The sequence below is a fragment of the Psammomys obesus genome, unplaced genomic scaffold, assembly GCF_907164565.1.
Source record: "Psammomys obesus unplaced genomic scaffold, mPsaObe1.curated_primary_1811, whole genome shotgun sequence".
Classification (NCBI taxonomy): domain Eukaryota; kingdom Metazoa; phylum Chordata; class Mammalia; order Rodentia; family Muridae; genus Psammomys; species Psammomys obesus.
This window is the reverse complement of record NW_026591086.1, coordinates 12,177,840-12,205,791: the sequence shown is the minus strand read 5'-3', so window position 1 is coordinate 12,205,791 and position 27,952 is coordinate 12,177,840. Positions and strand designations below refer to the sequence as shown.

Sequence of the window (27,952 nt, the reverse complement as noted above, 5' to 3'; positions counted from 1 at the left end):
TTGGTTGCGCGGCAGGTGGATGCTTCAGCAATCCAAACGTGGTTGGCGTTAACTCTGCCTTACTCATTTTCATTCCTTCCCAGATAGAAGGGGGACATCTGGGATATTGACATCCTTTCATATCTTTATTTCGCTCCCATTACGATCTGATTAAAATTTATTTGAAGATTTGTTGTTGTTGTTTTTCAGCATTTTCTGGGCCTTACGCCTCTCTCCTGCTGCGTTTCTGCTGTTTTGGGGTTTTGTTTTTGTTTCTACTTTGAAACTAGCCAGGTGAGCACTGCAAGCAATGATTAATGGTCAAATTCTGGAAATTCACATTTATAGAGAAATGGTGAATTCCATTTAAATTTGGCAACACAAACATTTATGATAAATTTTTAAATTTGACATCAAAATGTGTGTCAACAAGCCACCACTTTTTTTTTCCCCCAGTGGAGAGTTTTGCCTTTTGGCTCTGTTCTTGTTTTTAAGTTGCCCCGCTGGAATAGTTTGACAGTCAGAAACACTAGGTTTCAGCATGTGTGCTGGACAGCTTATGTGTATCATCTGAAAGCGATAATTTAATAAAAGCTGAGAGGTGCTACAAAACTTCAAGGCTTCAGCAATTTAAAAGACTTTCCTCTGTAGACAGGAGGCTTTCCTCCAGCATTTAACTGGGCATTCGTTTCAGCCTTAACAAACAGGAAAATAAGCACTCAGAGGTAACCACATTTGTTGCCGTTAGCTAGCTCTCCACACACTGTAGACACAAACCCAACCGTGTTCAGATGAGGCATCTTCAAGAGACAGCCCTACAAAAAGTAGCACAAGCCAACCCACAAACTGCCTTTGTTTTTAGAGATGAGGTGAAGGAGAGAAGACCTTTCATCCTATGTAAGTAGAAAGCATAAGCATTAAAAACTCCATTGTCAAAAATCACTCGCATAACCAGCCCCACATCTGGTAATGCACTACCTAAGATGTTAACATATCCACTATGTGACTATAAGGAAGTTTGTGTGTGTGTGTGTTTTTAAAGAAAAACAACCACAGACGCTAAAATTAAACACCCCCATTAGTATACCGAGCAGCACAGTCCAAATGATCAATATGCACTTTCCCCGAAAACATTTTAAAGTTGACCAAATCAGAGTAAATAGCCTTCCTGAAATAGAGCAATTGGTAGGTATCAAAACATGGCTTGGCTTTAAAGATGGGGAAAAAGTAACTACTTTTTTTTGGGGGGGGGCTGATAACTGCAGAGAACTTGGCAAGAACCCCGCCTCCCCAACACACATACACCCAGCCACCCCAGGTGGCTTCAGGTCCCCGTTAGTGGGAGGAAAGACCCACAGTGCTCATAGGACAGGTGCTCACGCCTTTCAAGGCGAATTCCCCCAGCCCCCAGCAGCAGAGCCCCAACTGTGTCCCAAACACTTCCAACAAGCAAAGGGACAAGAAGCAACTTTACCTTGCCGGGACGCTGTCCTCAGTAGCACTGCTGTGTGGTCAGAAAGGCCAGTCCTTCAGATCTGCAGAGCAGCCCTGTCAAGCAGGCTGTGTGGTCACAAGGCAGGAAGTAACTGCAGTGGCAAATCACCAGGCAGGAAAGAAATAGATTTTGTCTTTATAAGGACATTTTACTCAACTTTTTTTTTTCATGTCTCCTCCTACCAGCAGATCACCTGACAACAGGTCACAGTGAAATCCTGAAGCCACCTTCCACTTCCTCTTTGTGAGCATTTTCCTCTTTCCCTGGGTCTCTCTCAGGAGGCCCTGGGCTACTTAAGCCCTTCTGATCACAGATAGGGAGCGAAGGTCAGCTCCTTGGCTGAACTCTTCTGTCTGACTCTAGTTGCTAAAAGCAAAACCCCAGAGATTACCCACTTTCAGCAGGGATAAACAAATTATTCACTTCTAATGAAAAGATCTGAGGGAAAAGGTGGCATGTACCTGAGACAAGCTGAAAGGGATTTCCATGGAAGAGCCTGCCCATCCAAAACCAACCTTCCTCTCTCTTTTACACCATTTAAAACCAGCCCCTCCCACTCTCAAAACAAACAAACAAACAAACAAACAAACAAACCAAAATGATCTCTTTAAGTGCAGGATCCATAAAGGAAGGTTACTATATTATTTACTCAGTTTTTTATTTATAGAACACCCATGAGCTATGGATCTCTTTAACCCAATTAGAGAGTTCAATTATTTAAACGTTTCCTGTAAAGAAGAATGGTGAATCCTACTGGCAGCTATCGCTACAAGGCTAGCCTCGTTCCTTCATAGAGACGAGCTCCCTGCCGACAACTGGATCTGGGTTGTGCTGAACCAAATATCGAGTACAGTCATCTACACATTTCCTGCAGTCAATATACTTCCAGCAGTAACAGAGATGCTGTCCTTTAGCCTCGGGGTTGTATGCTACCAGGTCAGATGGTGTAGATGCCTGCTTATTCTACAGGCATCTGTGTTTTCTAGGAGCCACAACTGCTGTCAAGGCATAGCATTATTCCACAGCCTCCATCTTCCTTGGCTTTTTCCAGTTGCCTTCAAAAGTTCTTGGTCTTAACTTCTAAGGTTTCGATAAAACCTTTTCGTTGATCTCCTCCACCAGCCCAATGAGGCAAGTTTGTACTCAGAAACCCACAGGGTTTCTATTGCTAAAGAATGGGAAGACATGGAGAAGGTTCAAGTCTCTCTAGACATGGTCCTAAAGAACTTTCTAGAAATGGTTCTAGGAAGAACTGACAACTCCTTTGGATGTCCTGGGTAAGAGTCAGGTGCTGAGTAGGATCCCAATTAATATGTGGCAGAGAGGACTCAAGGATACCTGACTCAGTTCAAAGGAACACCCAGGCATTTTTCCTATGGGACCGACAACATTACACAGCAGTAAAATGCTGATGGCTTTCACCCCTGGGAACAGTCCTCACTCAGTGATCTACAGGAGAGCTCCTGTAGATAGAGCTCCATGGTCTTCTTAAGGGGAAAAGTGTGCTGACCGGGTATCTGCCCATCTGCTTCTGCACTCGTGTAGTTTCAGAATGGAGTAGAGGCCCAACAGCCACGCCTCATGAAAAGGGACCAAACCATATTTTGCTTACCCAGCAGACAGAAAACAGGAGCATTCTGTATGCGCTTGTGCCTGATCACAGGAGACCCGAGGTATCTATAAAAGAAAAGGAGGGCAACATACTCATGCATCGGTTCCTTTAGTGTGTGAGTATCTGCCAAACTGGACGCTGGGACAGAAATAAAGCACAACCATTGCTCTCCAGGAGGACAAAGCCTGGCGCAGGGAAACATGCTCAAGAGACGGCTGAGAAGAACAGCGTGATGGGAAGCAGGCACAGATTTGAGGGGAACTGAAGTGAAACTTGCGGAGTTCCAGCAAGAATCTGGTTCCAGTCATCTGGTTCCATCCGGTTGGGTCATGACAGCACATCCACTGGGTAAGATGAAAGCCACCGAGCAGGTCATCGCTTATCACCACCTTATCAACTGACACAGCCCCTTCTCCCTCGGCACCGGCTCAGCTCTGCTCGTCCTCAGCCACCTGTCACTGCCCCCAGCCACATGCTGGATTTCACCACCCGGGTCCCTCCCTTGTAATCTCCCCATCTGCCTCTCCCAGTGATGAGAATCTACCCAGAGGTAGGCAGCTGTGGAGCAGGAATTACACCAGACCATCCCAGGCAAGGCTGTGCTTTTCGCAGGGTTTAAAATCATTTGTTATTATTAAACAGGAGAAGAACTCTGAGTTTTATTGTGTTTAGTTTCTCTGCAAGCAGTACATTCTCTTTTGCTCTGCACCCAGATAGCTCTCCCACCTTCCCTCCATAAGCTCTACGTCTCCGCTGCCCCTCTTCCACTGAGCCCAGCCTCTGCTTTGGCTTCTCTCTATCCCTCCTATCCTCCCAGAATTCATCTGTTTCCCAGGCCTGCTTTGAAATTACAACCTCAATCTCTAAGACCAGATCACCTGCACAGTGGGGTGGCCCAGTAAAAGTTCTAGAGCAGGGAAGTGGGGTCAAAGATCACCTTAACTGATGGACTGGTTGTATGACTTCAGGTAGATTACTTAATTGCATTGGCCTCGAGATCTTCATCTAGAAGATGCCCCAGAGCAGTATCTGCTTTGTGCACTTGTGGGGAAGATTAAATGCACTGATGTGTACTGATCTGGGAAGACTGCCTGTCACAAAGTGAGTCCTGTGTGAGTGCTGACTCTTCTCTTAATATTTATGCCAGGCTGTGGACTAGACCATTCACTTATATCATTTCACTTATTCCTCCTTCATAACACATGAGCTAAATATTCTTTTCTTCAGCTTCATAGTACGTTTATTGACATATGATTCATTCACGTGGCGTAGCATTTACTCTTTCAAAGTACTTTTATCCTATGATCAGATTTGTATACACACCATGTTATACAATTCAAGAATATTTTTATCATCCCCAAAAGAAACCCAATACCAATTTCCGCATCTCCCACATCCTCAGCCTCCACAATGACTACTTCCCTCTCAATGGGTTTGTCTGTTCTCAACATATCACGGAAACAGAACCGTGGCTTCCTGTAGCCTTTGTTTGTTTATTTGTTTGTTGTTGTTTGAGACTGGGTTTCACTGTATAGCCCTGGCTGTCCTGAAACTCTTTCTGTATACTGATATCTGTCTGCCTTTACCTTTCAAGTGCTGAGATTAAAGGCATGTGCCACCATGCCTGGCTCTGGTAGCTTTTGTGTTTGGTTGAGCCAGAGTTTTGTTAGGTAGGCCTCGAACTCTCAATCCTTTTGTCTCAGTCTCCTGAGCTTGGGGATTACAGGTGTGTTTGATGACCATGTTTTCTTGTGTATATTTGGTTGGTTTTTCTCACTCAGCAAGTTTTCAAGGCCCATCCATGTCATGCCACGTATCACTACTTTATTCCGTTTCATTTTTAATTACATTCTATTTTACTTATTTTGTGGGTTTTACAGGCCAAGGCACACATTGTTGGGGCTGGAAGTCCCAATTTTTGGGAGTCAGTTCTCTTTCACCATCTGGGCACATGGAATCAAACTCAAGTCTTCAAGATTGGCAGCAACGCCCTTACCTGCTGAGCCATCTCACTGGTCCTCTGTTCATCTTCATAAAAGAAGGTCCCACGTTTGAGACTACACTACATTTTATGGCCCACTAGTCAGCTGGTGGCCATTTGGGCAGTTCTGCTGCTTTGATGTTATGAATGGCACTGCCATGAATATTTGTATACATATTTTGCATGGCTTTGCTTTTTAACCAAACAAGATGTGCACATCATTTTAGAAGTTGTGCATCACCCCAAGACTGTTTATAAAGCACCAGTCCACAAAACATATTTAGCTAAAATTTAACAGAAATGAGGATACTGTGTAGAGCCTGTTAATGGATTTTACAAGTAACCCTGTAACAGAAGAGAGTGTGTGTGTGTGTGTGTGTGTGTGTGTGTGTGTGTGTTGTCCAAAATGCATGTAAGTTGAACTACAAAAAGCCACTGCCTTGCCCAAATCCAGTGCAAGCTATAATCAGAGTTAGTCTCTTAACGATCTTTAACTCCAGATCTTTGGCTGTGCTTCTAAACATTTCATCTGCTTATTTCATTTCTATTTACTTGCTTTTTGGGTTTATTTTGCTAAAAGGAAGCATGATGTTACATGTTTACTCTTCCACCAAAATATTTAGGGTCACACTTTGATTTTCTGTAGGTTTATTTTCAAACCTTTACGTGCTTGCTTGATGGGTGGGTGAGCTTTAAAACCCCCGAGCAGTAGCTGACCTGCTTACAAAGTGGAGGGGGTCTTGCATTCCCAGGGTGGGGCCTGCAGGAGATGGGCGCACATTCATCTCACCTGCATCTGTCAGTGAACATGGGTCAGAAAATGTCAGTGAGTGTCTTGGGACTTCTCGTAAGTCACAGGTACGTGAACTGTCGCTCTTTGAAACAGCTGTAACCTGCATCATTTTCAGAATTTCATTTTTTAATATTTAGGAATACTGTAGAGGTGACACTTTTATGGGTTTGACATTTTATGAAAATCCAATTTGCAGCTGCAAGCAACCATTTTCCTTCCATGATCTACCCGACAATAACAACTACAATTAGCTTTTATTACCAACCCTTTTCAGTTAAGGATGCTAAAATTAGCATTAGAAAGATGTTAAGTTGCCCTCCATGTGGTAACTGCTTATATAAATTCTCCGAAAGGCCTATCACACTTCAAGAATGAATTTTAGGTTGATATTTATGTTAGCTCTTTGATTTAGCTTGTGAATGTCATGTTGTTTAAAGAATCATTTGCCTTCTCAGCTAATTAAGACAGGGATTGAATTTGTCTATATCAAATGCACGTTAGGTGCTGGGAGGCGGCAGTGCCTGCTCTCCAGAAGCCACTCATTTGGGATGTATGTAGTAGTGTTTATGTCTCCCACTAGCCCTTCTGTCTGAAATGATGTCCACCACTCTCTCTCCCTTCCCATTTTCTGGCCAGCATCTAAATATTTCTCAAGCACAGACCCATACTGTCCTACTCTTCCATTCTCTTTATTGTTTAAATTCTTGTTCATTTGAGACAGGGTCTCTCTATATGTAGCTCTGGCTGTCCTGGAACCTGGGCCTGTAGTCTGGTAGTGAACTCACAGAGATCCACCTGCCTCGGCCTCTCCATTGCTGGGATTAAAGGCCTGGGCCACCACACCCGGCTTCTAAAATGTGTGTCTATTTGTGTGTGGTGTGCGTATACATGGATGTGCATGTCTGCATGAGTTGGGGTGCATGTGGAAGCCAGAGCTTGACATCAGGTGTCTTCCTCAACCACTCTCTACTGTACATACAAAGGCAGAGCTCCCTTCCACTTGAACCTACAGCTCACTAGTTGAGCTAGTCTAGCTGGTCAGCTTGCTCCAGCGGTTCCTTGGCTCTGCCTGGAGATCACTGGGGTTATAGACAGTCTGCAGCATTCACCTGGATGTGTGTGACTGCTAGGGAATCTGAACCCTTGTCCTCATGCTTTTACAAGTGCTTCAACCACCAAGCCGTCTCCCTAGTCCTTTGTTGTTCCTTAATTGACAACATGTGGGTCTGGGTAGACGGTTAGGTGGGGAACATGCTTGCTGCACAATCGTGAAGCCCCAAGTCCAACCCTCCCCACCCAGTACTCATATGGAAAAGCCAAGTGTGGTGGCACATGTGTGCCTGTAACATCAGCACTGGGTAGATGAACATAGAATTCCAGAGGCTTGAACCGTGCGGCCTATTGGACAAGTTCCAGGTTCACTAGCCTGTCTTGATCCGCACTAACCCAGGTGATAAGCAAAGGAAGAAGACACTAAATTTAACCTCTAACCAGCCCTGCCTTGCTTCCCCATTTCTCTCTCTCTCTCTCTCTCTCTCTCTCTCTCTCTCTCACACACACACACACACACACATACACACACACAGAAAGCCTGAAGTTGTGTGTATTCCTCATCTCACAAACTTATCATTTTGTAATGACAACACTGAAAGGCAGTTTTCAAGTATATGATACATTAAGTGTAGTCACTATGCTGTTAAACAGACCTCTAGAGTTTACTCCTCCATCTGAAGTCTGTACCATTTGATGAGCATTTCCCCCTTTGTCCTTCCTCCACAATTCCGGACTACTCTTTGCTTCTGCAAGTTCAGCGGCTTAAGATTCTACGTATGAGAGATAGGTACCATGCGGTATGTATCTTTCCATGCCTGCCTGGCTTATTTCACTTAACATAGTATCATCCATATTGATCATTGTTTCAAGTGACACATTTCTTTTAAAGGATGTATAGTATTCTGGTGTGCGTTTATACACACAATTTCTTAATTTGTTTGTCAGCTGACGAGTCCTTAGGCTGACAGCACAACCTGGTCCTTGTCAATCGTGTTTCAACATACACGGAAGTACAGACCTCACTCCCAAAGGCTGGTTTTAATTCCTTTGAACATCTACCCAGAAAAATGATTGCGGGTCATATGGTAGTTCTGATTTTAACCTTTTAAAGGAACCTTCGTGCTGCTTCCCATAATAGCCAAACTAATTTACATTCTGACCAACAGTATGCAAGTGTTTCTCTTTCTCCACATTCTCCACGCCACTTGTCCTTCGATACTTTTATAATAGTCATCCTGACAGGAGTGTGATGACAGCGTGGTGTGGTTTCAGTTGTACATCTGCCTGGCCCTCTGCCTGTCGTGTCTTTTTAGTGCTCTCTGTGCCTCTCTACCATAGTGATTAACATGAGGTGTTAGAATTTTAGTGTGTGTAGTAAGCTCAAGGTTACCTTTGAGTTTGTGAGTCTGTCTTTTAGTTCTGTTTTTGGGGTGCCTAGCATACAGTATGTTTGAAGTAAGAGCCTGATGATTAAGTAAATGCCACAACCTGAATGGTTCTGGACTTGGGCTGAATGGGGTGATGGGGAAAGAGAAAATGACAGATACAAGTAGAAAACGCTGGGATCAGATAGGCTGTGTACAGACAGAGACACGCCAGCAGCCGCTCAGAAACCTAGCTCCTTTGTTATCAATAGCACAAAAGAGGAGGTAGATTGGCAGGTCTCTGTAGGGGAGCAGTCTCAGGCTGCAGTTATTAGAAGAAATGAATTCTGTTATTTTTATGAAAATGTACATATTAAGTAAAGTAAGCCAAGTTTAAAAAGACAAAAAGCACATTCTCTTTCTCCTGTGTATAGTATAAATATGTAATATGTTACATATGAAATGAAAATAGACAGGGGACTATATAGCAGGAGGAGGAAGACATGGTTGGTGTTTCTTCACATCTTGGCTTTAAGTAAAGGTCAATCATTCATCAACATCCGTATGTGGACTATGGGAAGACCTTGTCATTCTTATAACCTGACCTGGAACAGCTCTTGCTAGTCCCAAGAGTTTGAGGCATGAGGGTCCTTGAGATGGCTGTTCTCATGTCAACACACATTCATCTATTCCTCATAGATAAAGGCGCTTAAACACACACAGGCATGCAATCATAAAGTTCAGTTGACAATGAAAAGTAGAGTGCTAGAAACATCAACAATGACTTGTAGACAAGTGCTTTAGGACCTAAGAGCCCTAAAAGGAAAAGAAAGAAAAAGTTGGTGGTGAATGAAAACATCTCAGTCAGGGTCAGAACGCAGGGTCTGAAGGGCATGTAGTCTTCAGGTCCCTGTGCCCAGGAGGGTCAGTGTTCTAAGACACAATTGGAAGTGAGGTAGCAGTGAGAGAACGGGGGATGGGGAGAAGGGGAAGGAGAGGAGTCTTATTGGCAAATGGGAAATACGTTAGGTATATCAGAAGACTGATAAAGATCAGAAGAATCATCTTGTTTCTATAAGACCAAAAAAAAAAAAAAAGAATGGAGGCAGAATTCAGAAATTATCCAAGAGGGTGATGAGCAACTTCATGTACCTAGTGAGCAAAAGAGTGACGGGAGGAGAGGATGTACTCCCTGTACTGTAGTACAGCTGTGCTATGTAAGCAGGAATGAACACAGGGGAAACAGGAGGAAGAAAAAAAAAATCAAGACTCTGGTCCTGATGTGGCAGTGAGCTGGGAAAGCCTGTATGGGAAACACCAAGCTACTTTAACCACATGAAGGGGATTGGGGGGAAAGAGGGCCTGAGGGGTGGGTTCCCTGGGCCACACTGAGAAGTGCTGAATGCCTTGTTACATGCTTGGGATGCTTGGAGGCCTCAAAACACAATTCTGCATTTTTAACTAAATATCAGGAATTGGCCACAGAAAAGAGCATCTGGAAAGGAGCAGAAGAGTTGGGAGTGTGGAAAGTTGTGCAAAGGTGAGGACATCAGGCACCCCCGAGGGGAGTTTAGTTTCAGGAGACAGATTAAAGCATTCCAGTGACAACTGTGGACAGCCGTGAACAAGGCAGCTGTTTACTAAACTTACAATCATCTCACACTGCTCCCTCTGAGCTCCTGGACTCACTGAACGGTGCAGCCATCCACCACCCAGTTTCCCATCCAGAAATGGGGTGCTCCTTGGCTCCCTTTTTTATTTCATTCAGTCTCCTCCTTTCATGATAGGTAGTCAGTCATTTTCTCTCCTTAAGGTCTATCTATCTCTCGTCCCATTGCTGGGACCATCACCTTGTACCCAGCTGAGGGCCAACCTCCACCTCCAGGTGCCTTCAACTTGATTCTCCCCTGTTCCAGCCTTACGGTTTTTTCTAAAACACAGGCACAACCATGCTACCTCCCATTTATGCTTTCATACTGAATTTTATCCCAGTGAAGGTGCTGTACAGAAGTACCTATAAGTGTGGCCTTATTTGGAAATGGGATGTTTGGAGATGATTAAGTTAAGATGAGATCATTGGGATGGACTCTATTACTGTCTTCCTTTAAAAAGGGGAAATGCGGGCACAGAAATCAGAGTGATGTCGTTATAAGCAAGGATGACAAAGGATGCCTGGAAGCCATCAGGAACTAAGACAGAGACATGGAGCAAGAAGATGTACAACTTTCAGAAGGAGCCGACCTGCCAACACCTTTCATTCTAATCTTGTAGCTTTGAGAACTTACGATGCATTTCTGTTACATTAGATCATTCAGTTGGTGGTCACTATTGTCACAACCCTGAGAAAGCCAGTACAGATCCTAAAGTAGTTATTGCTTGGAGAGGATGACAACTGTTGTTACGGTCAACTTGGCCGGCTAGTAGCACACCCAGGTACCCAGCCAAACACGGTGCATTTAGGTGAGTTTTGATTGGAAGATGGAGTAAAGCACGAGGCCCTCCCTAATATCGGTGGCCTTTATCTAAGCCACCAAAGGCCTGGATTCAGGAAAAGGCAGCCCCATCCCCACTCCAAGATGATGTGAATTACTCATATGTGGAAGAGAGAATTTCCCCTGGCTAGTTGCCTAGAACTGGGACACTGACTTCTTCCCTTTGCACCTACACTGAAGCCCTGGGCCTTTCCTGGGTCTCAAGTGTACTAGAGTTCAGAGTAGATCTATGTCAGGGACTTTCCTAAAAGTCTTGAAAACCATCAGCCTCTGTAATCACACAAGTCACTTCTTATAAATCTCTTGGGGGTGTTCATTCGCATACACATCTATCTAGCCTTGTCTGCCTCTCTGGAAAACCCTAAGACTTGGTATAAACATAGACTGAAGGCTACCATAGCTGAGCTCGGTTCCCTGCCCCACCCGTCTCCTTCACGCACTCCCGGGCACTGCATTCTTGAGAGTCAAACTACTCAGCTGTGTAGTCAGGTTCGTTGTGTGCCTTGCTTTCTCTCACCAGCAGTCTTTCCCACATGTGTTCCCTGCGCTTTCAATCTCATTCTTCAAACCCAGCGTGGTCTTCCTTATTAATATTTAGAACGGATATCTGTGAAATGCTTGGTACTGTGTTGAGAAGCTAACAGAGCCAACTCGACCCTTGGCCTCCTAGAACTCTATCTTGTTGAAGACCGGCTCATAAAGCAGGAGAGTCCAGGAGGGAGTTAGAGGCTATGAGATACACAGACTGTGGAAGTACTTCAGCTGAACCCCTAGTCTGTGATGTGACAAAACACATATACACCATCGTACAACGGGTGTCAGCAGAACGCAGGACTCTGGGCTAGGGGGTCCTTTTGAAGGAGCCCCAGGGGTGCAAGATGGAGCCTAAACACAGAAAGCTTGGCAGTTTACACATGGAGCAGAAATATGTCCTGTGCTTCACTTTGCTATAACAAAAGAAATGCAGGGAAAGGGAAAACGCTCTTAGCCATTGCTATGGGTTGAGTATTTGCTCCTGTATAGATTCCTGTGACAGTCTGCCTGCCCTTGAGACGGAGTTAGGAGATGAGACTTTAGAGAGGTTATTAGCCCTGGTGGCTTTGCCCCTTACGGGTGGGGCTAGTGCTATTACAAAGGGGGATTCAGCTCCCTCTTGTTCTTACCTTCACCTCCTACCATGTGATGGCATAGTAAGAAGACCTTACCTTGTGCCACACCTTGGGACAGACTCCAGTCCTCCAAACCATGAGCTCAAGTGTTTCTGTTCTTCTGAATTACACAGTTTGTGAAATTGTACGATAATCTCGCAAAATGGAAAGGAAGGTAAATGTGAGGAGCACTATGAGAAAGAGGACTCTAAATAGGAACTTGAGGAGGAGCTTGAAAAGTTCTGATAGCAGGGCATGAGGACCAAGAGGCAGAGAATCAGAGGGGGGGGGGAGTGGGATGGTAGAAAACTAACACAGCTGTACAATATGCAAATAAATGCAATGCTAGAGAAAGGGAACCTGGGGAAATAACCAGGGGAGGGAGGAGAGGACAAAAGGAAAAAAGGAGGACAGTTAAGGAAAGAGAATATCTCAGAACGGGAAGACTTAGGTTTCCAGATTGAAGGGAATCCGAGGAACCTCACACATGGGTGCACACCGAGAGCTATCGTGAGAACCTCACACATGGGTGCACACAGACCCACGCTGGGAACTAGCCTGAGAACCTCACACAGTGGGCACACACAGACCCACGCTGAGAACCTCACACAGTGGGCACACACAGACCCACACTGAGAAGTACCATGTGAACACTTCAGGACAGTGGATGTAAAGGAGAAAACTTGACATTTCAAGAAAGAGAATCAGAAATGACAGAGGTACCATTAAGTCAGAAAGGCTCCAGCTTTCTCAATAGCAATGTTGTAATCCGGAGCCCGCTGCAGAGATCCCTTTCCAATTTAGGAAAAAAAAAAGTTTTCATGGTGAGTTTCCAAGAATGCAAATAGGCCATATGTGTTTTCAGCAGTTAAATATCTCAAGAAAAAACTTGTCCCATGTATTCTTAGGAATCCAGTAGAGGATGTGCCCCATTTAAAAAAGGAAGTAGACTAAGGGAGTGGAAGGCCTGGGGCTTCCAGCCCCGAAGAGAAGAAAGAGCTTCCCAGGATGAGGCGAAGACAGGTGACGTTCTCTTGAAGAGGGGCAGAGACCAGACAGAAGGACGGGGACTTCAGAGGATCCTCTCCAGGAGAAGAGTGGATGCATGCTTTGTTTTGTTGGGTTTTGTTTTTGTTTTGTCTTCTTCTAGCTTTGTTAGAGAGTTCCATGTAGTATTCATATAAGTATGTAGGAACCTAGTGAATTAAAAAGATACAAAATCATAGTACACACCATTGCTTGGGAATGTTTTTTTCTTTTATGAGTTTTTATTTGTATGTGTGTGTGTGTGTGTGTGTGTGTGTATGTGTGTGTGTGTGTGTGTATGAATGTGGTCACACGTATGCGTATACCTCTGGGTGCATGTCATGGTCAGAGGACAGCCTCAGATGTCACTCCTGGAGGAGTTCTGGGATTAGAGACATGTACAGCCCTGCCTGGCTTTGTGTGGGTTTGTGGATTAGAAATCAAGCCAGCATACTGCATGGCAAGTACTTTACCCACTAAACCATTCCCCAGTCCAGTTATGATGATTTTGATAGTTATTATAAAAACTATAATTTGACTATAACATTGTTATAACTTATTTTAGATAATTATAGGTGAGGACCAAATTCACTTCTAATGGCAAGTGTGTATATTCATCTTTATGTACATGAATCTAAGCAATCAAAATATAAGCACAGCATCCAAAACTTTGGAGCCAATAGTGGAGGAAAGGGCCACATTCTGGGGAAAATGGTTGTTTCTATGGAAGAGAAACCAGAGTGTGATTTACATTAAAACGTCAATGTTTCACTCTGTCATCAAGTCTATCCCGTCTTTTCTTCTTTGGATATCAGTAGGGAGCTGGAGAAACAGCTCAGTCAGTGAAGTCCTTTCCTTGCAAACATCAGGACCTGAGTTCCATCCCCAGAGCCCTGATAAACCCCTCATAAAAACAACAGAAAGCCTAGTGGCATGTGCCTGTGAGCTCAGCCCTGGGGCAGGGAGGCAGGTGGATGAGCTTGCTGCAGGACCAGCCAACATTTAGTGAGCTTCCTGCAGGTGAGAGAATGCATCTCAGAGGGGAAAAAATGCAGATGATACCTGAGGAATGACACCTGAGGTTGTTCTTTGGCCTCTACAAGGTTGTGCGTGCACACACATGTTCTCTCAAATCTCAAGTAGGACTTTTATTTGCATCTATTAGGTGTCCATTACAGGTGCCTTAACAAGATAACATTTAACAGTCTCAGTATTTTCTCTTTTTAACAGTAAGGCAACTGAGTCTCGAATGGGAAAAAACATATCTTTGTCTACTTTGGTTCCCTGCAGCTGTACTCTGGAAACATCTCTGGTCATGTTCTCCATTCTTTAAATAGAGATATGAATCAGCTACTATCTCTCCATGTACTAGGTCAAAGGATGTCAGTGCAACTTCAAGCTGGCTCATATGACACCATTTCCTTATTCCAGGCCCTCTCCTGCTTTTTCAGTAAGCCAGTGGTTACAGTATACAATAAAGGACTTTAAACAGATACAAGGCAAGCAGGTAAGAAGGACCAGGCCATATGGGTGCTGGAGAGATGGCTCAGCAATGAAGAGCAGTTGATGCTCCTACAGAGGACCTGTGTTCAGTTCCAACACCAACACTGTGCTTCACAACCGGCTGTAACTTCAGAGCCAGGGGATCCAATACCCCATTCTGACCTCTGTGGACAACAAGCAGACATGTGCACACACATGCGTATAATCAAAACACCCCTACACATGATTTTCTAAATAAAATCTGAAAACAGGAAGAACTACAGGGAATTTGATCTAAGCAGAACAGGAAATGAAACAGGCCAGTTCAGATTATCCTAATGGCAAACCAGGAGCTGGAGCGGAAGTAGCTACTAAGGAAAAGGCTGGGGATCATGGCTGAGGATTAGGTACCTGGCAACGACCGCAAGGCCCAGCTGGGGTTGTAGCAATGGTCAATTGGAACAAGAGGCAAACCAAAGGGACACATGAAGCCTCCCTCCTGCAGAGAAGGGAGGACGGCGAGCCAGGGCCAACACTGAGACTCACTGTCTAAACACGCAGGAGATGTTGATTCTTGGGACTGGACTGCGACATTTGAGCAAGATAAAGACGAAGTCTGCCAGGCCAGAAGAGGTTACGGTGACACCGCAGAGAAGTCAGGAAATCTGGCCAGTTTATAGAACCAGCATATTTCAGAGATGAAAATACACAGCAAGGTAATGTCCAATAAAGCACGCATGGAACAGAATAAAGGAACCAGAAATAAACACACACACCACCACATCCATCTAACTGCTGACAGAGCTGTCAAAAACATTCACTGGAGAACAGACAGCCTCTTTTACAAATGGTGATTGGAGAACTGAGTATCCACATGTAGGAGAATGAAACAAGAGCCCTTATTCATTATGGCCAAGAATGTAAACAATATAAGCACTGTGAAAATAAGCATGAAGGTTTCTCAAAAACAAGCAATCATAGACCTAACATATGACTGACACATGTCACTCCTGGGAATATACATCATCACAGAACAGAGATCCTTGCACACCCATGCTTAGTAAATACAACTCACAACACGAAGATAGGAAGCATTTTAGACATCTACTAAGAGATGACCAGGCAAAGAAATGCATATATGAGAGTATGATTCAATTATAAATTATGTCATTTTTAGGAAAATAGATAGAAATTAGTATGCGAAATATAAAATAAGATAGATTTAAAAAGAAAAATAGCCCATGCTTTCTCACCTATGTGGAGCGTATACATTGTGATAGCTATTCCTGGTTTTCAACCTGACTAAACCTAACTCAGATCTTTGAAGCTGGGAAAAGACGGTACTCTTTAACCTGGATCTTGAGGTAAAAAGACGGTACTCTTTAACCTGGATCTTGAGGTAGGAAGACACACCTTTAATCCAGATATTTAATCCAGATCTAATCTGGGCCACACCTTCTACTGGAAGTCTACAGAAGGATCTTTGATCACCTCCCCCTGAGGGGGGAGTAGCCTTACCAGGGCACAGAGGAAGACAATGCAGCCAGTCCTGATGAGACCTGATAGACTAAGATCAGAAGGAAGGAGAGGAATACCTCCTCTATCAGTGGATTTGGATGGGTGGAGAAGAAGGAGGGAGGGTGGGATTGGGAGGGGAGGAGGGAGGGAGCTATGGGGGGGATACAAAGTATAATTAAAAAAAATTAAAAGAAAAAAAGGATATGGAAGAAGAGGGAAAATTTTGCTCTTTGCCTATTTGCTCTCGCCTCACTAGCAAGTCCATTTCTTCATTGGCATGGCGTCTACTGAAGACCAGCTGAGACATTCAGCCTTGTGAACTGAGCAACTACTGGATTCTCGGACGTTCCATTTATAGCCAGCCATTGTTGGATTGGTTGGACCATAGGCTGTAAGTCATTCTAATAAATCTTTCTCTGTCTCTTTTTTTTTTCTCTCTCTTTCTCTCTCTCTATAAAACACATAATATATATTATGATATATCTTAATATATTATATAATTTATAATGAATATATATTTATCTAATTAATATAAAGAGATATTGAAAGATTCATTCTATAAGTTCTATATATATTCTATAAAGATTCATTCTATACATTCTATAACATATGTAGGAAAATTCATTCTATATGTTCTGTTACTCTGATTAATACACACACACGTATTATACGTACAGGATATGAAAGTGGACCGGAAAATATAAAGGAGGATGAGGAGATATAAAAGAAGGTGATGAGAGAAGCAAATAAGGAAGAGAGACAAACATAGTATGGTCCCTCTCATACATAGAACCTAGTTTTAAATATATATGTGTATATATAAACAGATGCACTGTGTTATCTATATTTAAAACCTAGTTTTAAATATAGGTGTGTATATATAAACAGATCATTATCATCATCTAGGAAGTAGGGAAACCTTTGGCGTGGCAAATATTGGGTGCTTAGTACACTGAGACTGTGTAATTAAGATGTCAGGTTTAATTATTGCTGAAAGTGTGCAAGGTATAGACAATTCCATTGATTCAAAGTCTGTTTCTCCCGAGTCTGTCTTCAGGTTGTGGTTCAGGGCCACACACTCCTTCATTTGCTCATCAGAAATTTGCTGCATACTCCCCCCATGAACAGATACTATCAGAGGTACTGGAGATACAACAGGGCATGAATAAGAGATCGGTTCCTGACTGCAAGGAGTCCCACATTCTAGCTTGGAGAGAGATAGCACACAAGGCGACTAAGTATACAATAGCGGCAAACCCTATGGAGAAAAAAATCAGGCCGGGAAGCAAAACGGAAGTTTGTGCATATGAAGTATAGCGCATGGGTGGAAGAGAGTGATGTGGAATTGAGTTCTAAACAGAATTACCTAAAGAGGCCTTTCTGAGAAAGCAATATTTGAGCAGAAACATGAGGGAGAAAGGGCTGACAGGCGGGAACACGGAGCAAGCTTGCAGATACTTGGGTGATAGGAATTCCAGGCAAACGGAAGGAGTGCAGATGCCCTGAAGAAAAGTGTGCTATTCCTCTTAAAGGCTGACGTGGTACGGCAACAATGAAGGGAAGAGTAGAAGCAGATGAGGTCAGAAAGTTCTGATCACAAGGGCTGGCTGAAGTCTACTCAACACCGATCTCAAGAGAGGGGTGAGGAGTCACACAAAGAAGACATGGAGCTCTGACTTAGGCACTGGTTTATGACGTCTGAGGCTAGCTATTACAGGTTCATATCTTCCCTTCAAATTTTAATTTTGAAATTACCCAAAAGGGTGTAAAAGTAGATAAAAGAATTCCTATATGCCTTCTACTTAGCTTCACCAAACTTTAATTTCTTAGATAGCCAGTATCAGAAAATTCTAGAGAGTGTTGGATAGACTGAAAATGGCTTCTAAGGAGAAAAGTAGCCATGACTTTTAAAGTTTCACAGGGCTGACTCATACCCCACTTTAGTGGACATACTTCTAGGTGTCCACGATAGTCACTGAGGATCAATGGACAAGTGGCCTTGAAAATAGCCTTCTGGAGTCAGCAAGATACAGGTTCTAGATTTTGATTCATCCAAGTACTTACTAAACCACTATCCGGTCCCAACCCTGAGCACCTGGTGTGCTCTACATGACACAAAAGAGCGTCAAATATCCGATGAAGATATCCCAGGGAGCCTATGAAAAGTCCAGTTTTCACAAATGAAAGGAGAAATGGGAACGTTCTGAATGTTCTCGTATACGATGTGCCTAATTTTTTAGCTGGATTTTTAACATGCTCTTCAGCTGCATACTTCCAAGGAACTGAAAGAGAACCAAGGCTTGACATGACATAGCAAGATAGCCTCAGTCTAAATTGGTAAATCACAATGTGTTCAGCCAAAGCAAGCTGGTCTAGGAAAGTGGCTCAGCACTGTAGACTGGCAATGACCTGTGGTCCAGGCCCATCCTTGAGTTTAGCTATAGTTCTAGTGGCTCTGGTTAAAGTCCCTCCTTCTTTGTTTTTGGGGCTATTTGTTTGTTTTGTTTTTGTTTTGGGGGAGCTGCTCTCAATTTGGCAACACTCCTGCTTTAGTTTGAGGGCTTCGATTTACCATCTACCATGTGCTTAATGCTTAGAAGTTTAACGCTTCTAAGGCCCAGTTTCCTTATCAGCAAAAGAGGAAATATGAACGGTGCTTACGTCACAGTGCAGCTGCAAGAGGTAAACGAGGAACTGCAGGGGGTTCCTGAATACGATGACTTAGCTAGTAGGTGCTCCAAAAGTTCTAGTCATCATCCTTACGGCTTTTCATGATAACATCATCATAACATTATAATATAAATTCAGCATCGCTCTTGAAAGATCTTGGATGTGAGATTCAAGAGGACACGGAGGTGGACGGTAAGGGTAAGGAGTTTATTGAAAGAATTATTAACATCGTAGACAGACAGGCAACAGTGTGGCAAGGGAGAGGTCAAACCGCAGCACCAGAGATAGAGAGCATGGAGGCAGCTCTGAAGAGAGGCCATCAGGACCCATGTGACAGAAGGAAGAGGGTCTCTCCTTATACTTTTCTAAGCGTGGTTCCACAGCAGAGCCTGCACCCAGCCTCTCTCCCGTTTGATATAAGCTCATCTCCTTGTGAAAGCCCCTGATACCTGGAAGTCTGCTGGCTAGAGACTGCTTCATCTTCCTTAAGCCCCAGGTTGGGAGAATCAATCACACTAGAATTTCTCCAATGAGTAAATACATGGGAACATCTGAGACATCCAGAGTTGTCCTCACCAATTTCTGCTACACAAGCAAACACGAAATTTGACGTGATCTGGCTGCTGACAGCTGCTGTTAGGTAAGAACTGTAAATGGAAAATCAACTTTACAACAAAATACAAAACATACACAGAAGCCAAACTAGGCATTTTAACAGCGGTAGGACTGAGTCCAATTTTGGCCTTGAATCTGATGCTCACCCTTTCAAGGCCCGGGGTCTGTACCGTCACCCAGGCTACCTGCCACTCACTCTGTGCTAGTTCAGCCCTTCCTTTGCTGTCTCTAAACTGATAATTTGGTGACGCCCATGGGGTCTTTGTTTAGCAGTTAGTCCTTATTTCCTCAGAGCCACTACTTTTCTCATCAGCACTTAAAAGTATGGCAGTCATGTGGCCTCCATTCAGAATACTCCTCAAGGCCGAACCCTGCCTGCTAGTGCCCTGGTACTGGAGTACCCTTCTGTACTTATATCTCACGCCCATTCTCCAGGGAGACTGAGCGCCTGTGTGAATGAGCATTGCTAAAAGGAAGCCACCTGCGAAGGCTGATCGATCAGAACTTCAGTGACATGGGGAGGCTGGAATGTTGCAGGTCTAGAGCCTAGTTAGAAATTATCTTGGGCTAGCTTCAGCCCCCTAAACAGCCATTGCTTGTTTATGAATCAGACTTAACATCCTGGGACTAACAAATAAGAAGCTTTTGTAATGCGTTAACAAAGCCCTATCCTATTTATTTATTTATTTATTTTCTACCAAAGGGCTAAGAATGATATGAGTTAGCAGCTGAGGCCGATCACTGAGATTTCCCTGGTTGGCTGGAATGTACTTCTGATGTTCCTGAGTCATGATTAGTCGTATTTGGCTCTAGAATAAACTCTATCCCCATTTGAGGTGAGAGTTATGGTTGTTCTTTGTTTTATTTATTTATTTTTTTGCATGTTTGTTTTTTATTCATCAATGGTTATAGTACCCGATGTGGGGCTCCAAGAATGATTGATTCACTTTTTACCAAGAGGAGTCACTTGAATGGAAGTGAGGCGCTGTCACGGACCTTCTGGCATTATATCCTCTGGGGCCTGCGATGAGTTCTTTCTTTCAGGGCACTGTCAGCTCTCCTCTGTTTGCTCAATGGACCCTTTGTTTGCTCTGAGCTAGTTGTTTAAGGATCCTATTAGGCAGATTCCTCTCAGGTTCTTTGTTTGTTTTGTTTTGTTTTCTTTCAAAGCATTTGGTTTAAGGTTATCTATTTTGTTTGTTTGCTTTGGAAGTATTTTGGTCTAGACATTTGTTTTGTTTTTCGAGTTTGTTTGCTTGCTTTCAGATCTCCAGAGGCGTTTTGGGATCCTGACTGTTCGGCATATCTTCAGCGTGTGTTTAGACCTTTGGAGGCACTTTGGTTTCTGTTTTGGCTGATCTTGGTTTTCTTTGCTCCTGGAGCACTGTGACTTTTTACCGTTTGGCCTCTATCTGCTGGCACTCCTCAGATACCAAATTCTCCATTTTTCCACGCCTTCCCTGGCTTGCCAACCTTGCTAAGCCTTTGGCTAGGGGATTTTATGAGCGCCTGCTCATAAAGTGGCTCTTATTCCCTACCACCCAACATTGTGGCATTGCCAGGAGAGACTCCCCACAGTGGGCAACCAGCGACAAACACACTCCATTCCTGTGTCGGAAATAACCCGATCGGCTCATCTGGGAAGACACACACAGGGTTTGACCATCCTGCATCCAGATGCAGGAGGATCCTGCTGAGACCCAGTGCGAGAAATCACTGGGAGAATGCCCAGAAAGCGTTATCTTAGAAACAGTACAAAAGCCTGATCCCAAACCTATGTCCCTAGAAGGTGTAAATAGGCTTAGGGTTTTTCAGGAAAAAGAAGAAAAAGAAAAGAAAAAAACGAGAGAGAGAGAGAGAGAGAGAGAGAGAAAGAAAGAAAGAAAGAAAGAAAGAAAGAAAGAAAGAAAGAAAGAAAGAAAGAGTTTCCAAAACATAGGCAGTTTAGAGATAAACCCTCATCCAGTGCGCCAAAAGGGGTTATGACTTTCAATTTGCAAGTATTGTGAGAATCGGGAAATGTAACTAAAGATGACATTGCATTGCCTTTTCCTCAACAGGGAACATTTGATGCTCCAAAACCAGTATTTGGGGCTCAAAACTAAAAGTCTTTGGCAATGAAACCAAAGGCAACAATTAAATGGAATGTAAAAGTCATCTTTAAAGAGGGAGTGGATTATAAAATTGGTAATTTACAAAAGTTAATAAAAGCTCTAAAGCTATGTGAGAGTTTAGAAAAAAGATGTTGAAAATGAATAAGAAATTTATTTTTAAAACTTTAGAGGTTATATCAGAATTAGAAATAAATTCTGCGAATAATCCCCTACTCTCTAGTCTTCCTCTGAATTCTTTATCACCTAACAGGACAAAACTTGGTATCAAAGGCAAAAACTATGGCCTATTTTAAGACAAAAGAAAATGAGAAAAAGAGAGAGAGAGAGAAGGAGAAAGGAAGAGGGATTCCATGCTACATCTGTAATGGCGGCTTTCCTTCGGGGACCTGTACTCACACTTGGAGCTGCCCGATTTCCCCCGTAAGTGTCTCTGTACGTTTGCATTACAGTATCTTTAATATATAGTATGAAAAGTCTTTTCATCATTGGAGCCACAAATCCCAGTTTGGCCAGACTTGAGGTCCCTAAAGCTTGAGAGACTTCCTCAGGCTGCTAAGGATGATGGGAAGTTACATCTCCATCCCCTAAAAGCTAAAACTTCAGGTGTTGAGATTCACCTTGAAATGTCATTAGTGAGTTTCCTTGTCTGTCTCTTGTCTGGTCTACTCTGCTAAGCACTGCTTGCATGATACCTTGGGTTCCTATCCTTGCAGTTTTTTTCTGGCTAAGTGTTTGAGTGCCACTAGAACACAAAATGGACATCCTTACTCTGTCCTTGGACCAGATGGACCAGCATATGACTTTTCTCGGGAAGTCATAAGAGCCGAGCCCCAGATATCCTAAGACAGGCTTCTAGTTCCAACAGAGCAGCTTCCGACCTCTCCAAAGCAACATTGGGAGTAAATGCTTCCATACTTCGTTTGAACCGGAAATCTTGGCACTCTGCTTTTCTGCTATCTGTAATGCTAATAGCTCAGGACAGTGGTTCTCACCCTATGAGACCCCTCTGGAGGTCGGATACCAAACACCCTATATATAAGGTGTTTACATTACAATTCACAACAATAGCAAAATTAGAGTTAGGAAGTAGCAACAAAAATAATCCTACGGTTGCAACATGAGGAACTGTATTAAAGGATCGCAGCTTTAGGAAGGCTGAGAACCAGTGGCTTAGGACGAGGGAATCCCAATGATAGTCTGAAGACTGGGCTGACTTCTAGCACTTTGAAGATCAAACTAAACAATTTTAAGCTTTGTATGTTCTCACTTTATGAGAGTTTCTAAAAGGTGGCCACCTGAGCATTTGCAATGACCAAGTGCTGCGGAAGTGGCCGTACGGAACAGAGCAGGCTGCCCAATCCAGATGGGAGTCAGGCCAGATGCAGGATGGGAACCATCCTCAGGGCTAACTCGAGGCCAGGAGGTGATGCAACACAACGCAACAAACAACAGCAAAACAAAGCAAAGTAAATACTTTTATTGCTTTCCCTTTTCTTTTCAGATACGTGGAACTATGGGAAATATGATTTAGCTTCACCAGAAATCAAGAGTTTAAAAAAAAAAAAAAAAAAGGAAGAAAGAAAGAAAAGAAAACCTTCGGCCTACAATAAGGTTGAGAAAAACATTTTCGTCAGTAAAGGCATCTCCCCTTCAGCTATTTAGCTCTCAAAAAGAGGAAAAGACCTTTACCTCAAGCCCACATGACAAACTTCACCTTTTGATCTTTTATGCTATGACAGCTTTCTCACTTCTTAAAGAGACAGAGACATAAATTTCCTACTTAAAAAAAGAAAGAAACAAAAACAAAAACAACCGAATGTACCTAGATTTCATGTAATTGTATGAATTCGTGTCATGTGTATCTATCATAATTATTTTCATTATGTGTCGTTTGAATTTTTAAAAAACGAACAAACTGGACATTTTGGTTTTTTTACATATGTGCGTGTATGTTAAAATATATACGCACATATTTACAAATGTGAAAATTTTGATAACTGATGAATACAGACTCTCACAAACTCAGATACTCTGAACATCTTAAAACCAATTAAGATGATATCTTCGGTCTATTGTTTCACAAAACCTTGAAGCACTAATCATTTGTATGAAAACATTCATTAGATCATAAGATAAAGATTTCATTCAACTATAAAATTTAATGCTTTAAATGTAGATTTTGATAAGGATTTCCTTCCAAAACAGGTTCTAAATAACTATAGATTAATTATAAATTTTATTTTAAAATGTCAATATAAAAGCTATTAAATGTTTTTATTTTAGCTGGAGCTCCTTTGAAATAACGGACACATATGTTTACTAAAGGTCTGTGTCAAGTTTTCTTTTCTGCAGTGAAGCTTACAGGAGATATAATCCAAGTAAACAATAATTTTAAAAATCTGTTTGTTTGTTTTTTAAATCTCCTGTGTTGCTGCAGGCGTATGCACTGTCTGCTTCTAGTTTTGTATCATTCACTCCTTTCCAAACTGGCTTGTAAGTACTCCTGCAAACTAAAATTGTTACGCTAGATCCACTCCCTTTTGGCTCACAGTAAAACTAAAAATTTTAAGGGAAAAAGTCCCAACAGGCTATCATTGGCCGCATCCCTAACCCACAAATTAGAGGGACAAAAGAATAACAAAAGATAAAGGGTGTATTTGATCAATGCGACCATTTAAATGAAATAAGGAGAGATGGCTAATGGTCTGACGGCTTTCTTTAGGACAATTTACAAGAGTTTTTAAATGAAAAAAAATAAAAAAGCTTGTTTTAAATGAAAGGATAGGACGCTGGGTAAGATGATCAATCCTCACTCAGAAAGACAAACTCTATGCTAATAATAGTAACAATGATTTAAAAAACTGTCACACTACAGGAATGGTTATAGATATATCTTTTTGGTAAAAAGAAGCTTCGGGAGGGCAAATGGCTTGGGGTGAGAAAGGATTTTATATGGGAGATCAAAGATTGTCCCAAAATGGAGAGGGATGAGAATAAAGTTAGAAGATGGAAATAAGTTGTAGAAATATTGTGAAAATAAAACTTAAAGAAAGTAGTCACAGCTATAACTAAGTCAAGTATAAGGTTATTAAAATTTTAAGGGCAAAATTCAATATCCTGAAATAGAATTTATGTTTGATTCTGTGTTTACAACAGTATTTTCTTAAGTGTTAATCTATTCTTAGCAATGTTCATAAAAATGGCTTAAAAAAAAAACAAGAACTTTGTCTTATTCTTTTATTAAATAGACATTTAAAAGATGTGGTTAGTTTTTCTTTTTTTTAATGTTTTCCCATAGGGCAAAGCCTTTGCTTGTTACCCACAGGAAAAATTCTGTTTAGAAACTTGTTCCTATTTGAGGCATTCCTACTAAATTACATTGTGATTGTGAAATTCTTTTTAATAAATTCTTTTAATAAAAAATTAATTTAAATCTGTTTATAAGCTCTAGCCTATTAGATAAGCAAATAATACTAATAAATTGTCAAAACTGGTCAAAGTTTTGGCTTTCTTCTAAGATCGATTCTTTTTGAAAAATACACACTAGAAGTATTTGGTGTCCTATACAAACGCTTAAGTAAAAACTATGTATACTATCTCTATTAGCAAAACATACACAACTAGAAAGGACTTATAACTATGATAACTGCAAATTCAAAGTTATAGTGTCACTACCGCAGGATAAAGAAAACCAGAAGATTTCATCAAGTAAAAGAAAAACACCATAGGACATCAAAGCTCATGTGCTGACTGGAGGAAGAAGACTGTATCCAGGCCCTTCTAGCCACTCCTGGGCTGCAGACATGAGCTTCCTGTCATCAAACACACCGGCTTATCTGGGAACACACTCACAGAGACTTCAGAATTGCTGGTTGACGATCATCTGCAACTCCACTAATAAGCAAGTGCCACAAGTAACCAAGCATTTCCCTCATTTTTCTGTGTCTCTTAAATCCTTTCATAATCACGTTTTTAAATTTGCTCATGATAGTTCATGTTGTACTTGATATATCCCTAAATAATAACAGAACAATAATCTTGGTTTTAATGAAGTTTTAAGTGACGATATTATTTTCTTTCATAAACTGTTTTTGATATGATTGCTTGTTACCCAGAACCCTTACCTTACTCAAAACCAGTTGTCATGTTTAAAGATTTAAGTATATTTAGTCTTTATGGAAACAATTTTTCTCATTATTTAATTTGGATTAATAAATCTAGCTTTTAAATTGACAGAAATTTATTTTAAATCTTCAAAAAAAACCCCTCCATATTGAGTTATCTATGTTTTAAATCAAATTCTTACAGTCAAAACAAACTTTTTCCATATATATATGTGTGTGTGTGTGTGTGTGTGTGTGTGTGAAAACACATGCATTCATATGTTTTTATTAATGCTAAAAATGTTAATACAAAACAACTACAACAGTATCAAGTGCCCTATAACATGTCTATGCTTAACAAAGTATTTTTAACTTCATTTACTTTAGCTAGACATAACTAAAAACTCGGGTTAAATCTTCTTATCCAAATTATGCTAAGGCCATCAATCTCTAATAACAAGAACATTTCATGCCTTAGGTTCTACTGTTTCTTGATTAACATTTAACGTGTCATATGGTCCAGTTAGCCAGGATTTAAAAATTAAACAATAGTTGTATTTTGCTCATAAAAAGGAAATGGATAATACCATAAGTAGGGTAATAACCTGTAGGCAAGAACTAATGCAGAGGCCATGGATGACTGCTGCTTAGTGGCTTGTTCTCCACAGCTTCCTGAGTCAGATTTCTCACACCATACAGGACCCACTAGCCTAGGCACTGCCCACAGTGGCCTGGGATCCACCCATCTCAACCATCAATCAAGAAAATCTTCAACACTTAGAGAAATGTTCACTATTCTTAGCCATCAGGGGACTGAAAATAAAAATTGCTTTGAGATGCCATCTTATACCTGTCAGAATGGCCACGATCAATAACACGAGTGACAGCGCACACTGGCCAGGATGCAGAATAAGGGGAAACATTCGTCCATTGCTGGTGGGAGAGCAAACATGTACCGCCACTATGAAAGTCAGTGTGGTCGTCCCTCAGAAACATGGGAAATGGCCTGTCTCAAGAAACAGCCATCCCACGTTTGGGCATATACTCAAAGGACACTTTACGCTACCACAAGGATGCTTGCTCAACCGTATTCATTGCTGTCTATTCATAATAGCCAGCACCTGGAAACAACCTAGATGTCAACTGAAGAATGGATAAATAAAATGTAGTACACCTACACAATGAAGGATTACTCAGCTGTTTAAATAAAAGGACATCATGAAATTTGCAGGCAAATGCATGGAATTAGAAAAAAAAAATTACCCTGAGTGAGGTAACACAGATCCAGAAAGAAAAAAAAAAAGATGGTATATATTTGTTAATAAATGATAATCAAACTACATTCTAAAGACCCAGGGAAGTTAGGCATAGAGGAAGGAACTTGGGAACAGGGGTGTCACATAGATCTCCTCAGGAGGGGGGTGTAGAATAGATTATATGGGTGGACGGGGGTGGGGGATGGGAATGGGCAGATAGGGTAGGTAGGGGAAGGGGAGGGACAGCAGGGTTGAAGGAGGAAATTCGGGGAGAAGCAGCTGGAATTGAGGGGCATTTGGGAATGGTATGGAAAGCTAGTACAGTGGAAACTTCCTAAAGCATATGAGGGCAATCCTAATGAAGCTTCCGAATAATGAAGGAGATGGAGTCCCACTTGGCCATCTCTTGTCACCAAACAAAGCTTCCAGTAACAGGACTGGGGTTACATCCAACTGTGTTGGCCGAAGGGGTCCTGTGGAAATCTCTAAACAGCCCAGTCCTAGAGTATGGGTTGTTCTCCACAAACTGGCAGCAAGGGCTCATGGCTGATGACGACACCCACACAACTTACTGAACAGGGAGAGATCGAGCTAGTGCCTACACAGAACCTTCATTTTAGTGCCTTTGGTACAGGAAGGTACTTTGCAGGCTACCAAAAGACAAACATAAACACCAACCCAGCCACAATCTGTGCCGTCTGCAAAATATGCTAGGGGTAGGTGGCACAAAGCTTGTGGGAGTAGCCAACCGATGTCTAATTTGATTTAAGGCCCATTCCACGAGACAGAACCCATACCCAAAATTGCTTGGGTGACCAAGAACCAGAGACTAGATAGCCTAGAGATGTATAGTAAAATCAAACACTACTGGTCTAAAAGGAAAAAAAAAAAGTAACAATAAAAGTTCTTCTAATGACATTCTGCTATACTCATAGATCAATCAATGCCTTGTTCAACCTTCCTCAGAGACCCTTCCTCCTGAAGCAGCTGAGAGCAAAAACAGAAACCCAGAGCCAGACATTGGAACAGAGAGACCTCAGAACACACAATTCCAAACAGGATGCCTCCATCAAATCCCATCCTTCAGAGCTCAGGGAAGCCCACAGAAGAGGAGACCGAAAGAGTGTAAGGACCAGGAGGGATTGAGGACACCAGAGACTGGGGAAATGTCATTTGAACTTACAGAGAGATCCCCTCTCACGCCGTGTGTGTGTGTGTGTGTGTGTGTGTGTGTGTGTGTGTGTGTGTGTG

The 27,952-nt window shown here is 42.2% G+C and overlaps 1 protein-coding gene across 2 annotated transcripts in view; it reads right to left on the bottom strand.

Moving 5' to 3' along the window:
• Positions 1 to 27,952, bottom strand: part of Lcp1 (lymphocyte cytosolic protein 1) — an 89,617-nt gene that overhangs the window by 50,392 nt on the left and 11,273 nt on the right. For both annotated transcript variants that reach the window (XM_055609894.1, XM_055609893.1), the window contains exons 2-3: positions 3,087 to 3,151; positions 1,454 to 1,565 (exon numbers count right to left, since the gene is read on the bottom strand). The gene's annotated coding sequence lies outside the window, so the exon portion shown is untranslated. The remainder of the gene's footprint in view (positions 1 to 1,453; positions 1,566 to 3,086; positions 3,152 to 27,952) is intronic.